This window comes from Suricata suricatta, chromosome 12 (assembly GCF_006229205.1).
Source record: "Suricata suricatta isolate VVHF042 chromosome 12, meerkat_22Aug2017_6uvM2_HiC, whole genome shotgun sequence".
Classification (NCBI taxonomy): domain Eukaryota; kingdom Metazoa; phylum Chordata; class Mammalia; order Carnivora; family Herpestidae; genus Suricata; species Suricata suricatta.
In genome coordinates this window covers 6,746,200-6,747,456 of record NC_043711.1, presented here as the reverse complement: position 1 = coordinate 6,747,456, position 1,257 = coordinate 6,746,200, and the positions used below count along the sequence as shown (strand labels likewise).

The following is a 1,257-nucleotide window of genomic DNA, read 5'->3' as shown; positions in this document are numbered from 1 at the left end:
AAAAAAAAAAAAAAAAAAAAAGAGGAAGAAGGAAAGATTTCTTCCAGAAAAGCTAAATAAAGAGATGGTACTGGCCTCACCTAATGTGACCAGATTCATGTGGTTCTCCAGCATCTCCTCTCTGTACAGGTTTCTCTGAGTTGGATCCACGGAAGTCCACTCCTCCTGGGTGAATTCCACAGCCACATCCTCAAGGGTCACCGGATCCTAAACCATCACAAACATCCTGGCATTAGGCAAAAGCCATCGAAACCAGTGTTCACTGTAGAAAGAGAAGGGGAGACCCAAAGCTTAGGGATCTGTATTCTCCCAACATCTCTTCCAGGGCTTGAGGGTCCTCGTGCCCATTCTCCTCTCTACCTGGACACATTCACTGGTGACCTCGTCCAGTCATGAGCTTTGGAGAGCACCTCTATCCCCTGGCTGCACGGATCGCACCACGACTACACTGTACTCTTTTCTAGTCTTATTTTTCTCTAATGACAGGACTCACCACGGTCTGAGCACATTAGACACAATAAATGCTGATGATGAACGAATCATTCCTCCAGTGACAGCACAAATTCTGAAAACCACAGGTCCACCCCCCCTCACAGGGCATCATGGCAAGACGAGAGCACACGGTCAGAATGAATGAGAGTTGGACTGAATTAGTAAATACTGAGTCCTTATCTCATCTGTCAACCACATAAAATATCCTGAAACCTGAGGAAATTTAACTGGGCATTCAGTCCCTGTGTAGGCCCTAAATGCCCAAAGAAACTCTGTTCTATTAGAAGAAAACATGTCTACCTAGTAGGAAGAACATGTACTTTTTTAAAAGAATGAATGTCCTACTTACTGGAGAATAATTTGTCAGACATCCAGTCCCTGTCCTTTCTCCTGATTTCTCCTCATGAAGACAGAAAAAATCTTGAGAAAGATGACCTTGAGGAGAAGAAATAAAATCTGAGAACCCAGGCTGCCCCCAAGTTTCCACACACAGGCCTAGAAGCCACTCCACACAGATTCTAAGCAGCTGAGCAGCCTGCCTCATCTGAAATCAGGAGGATTTGGGCTTTGAGAGGAAGAGTTTAATAATCCCATTTTATAGATAACGAAATTTAAAGTTAAGAGAGGTAAAAATATTTTCTTTTCAAGTTTATTTATTTATTTTGAGAGAGAGAGACAGAGACAGAGACAGAGACAGAGAGAGAAGCGGGGCAGGGGCAGAGAGAGAAAGAGAATCCCAAGCAGACTGCACCACTAGTGCAGAGC

The 1,257-nt window shown here is 44.0% G+C and overlaps 1 protein-coding gene and 1 pseudogene across 7 annotated transcripts in view; both read right to left on the bottom strand.

Annotated features, from left to right (window-relative positions):
* The window catches only part of LOC115275454 (zinc finger protein 177-like), a 19,450-nt gene that overhangs the window by 11,255 nt on the left and 6,938 nt on the right, over nt 1-1,257 (bottom strand). For 5 of the 7 annotated variants that reach the window (XM_029919227.1, XM_029919226.1, XM_029919231.1 and 2 more), the window contains exons 1-2: nt 842-924; nt 81-262 (exon numbers count right to left, since the gene is read on the bottom strand). The exons of the other annotated variants lie outside the window; for them this stretch is intronic. The gene's annotated coding sequence lies outside the window, so the exon portion shown is untranslated. Of the gene's footprint in view, nt 1-80; nt 263-841; nt 925-1,257 lie in introns of those variants that run through there. 7 annotated transcript variants of the gene reach the window in all.
* Nucleotides 1-1,257, bottom strand: part of LOC115275457 — a 5,056-nt pseudogene that overhangs the window by 3,201 nt on the left and 598 nt on the right.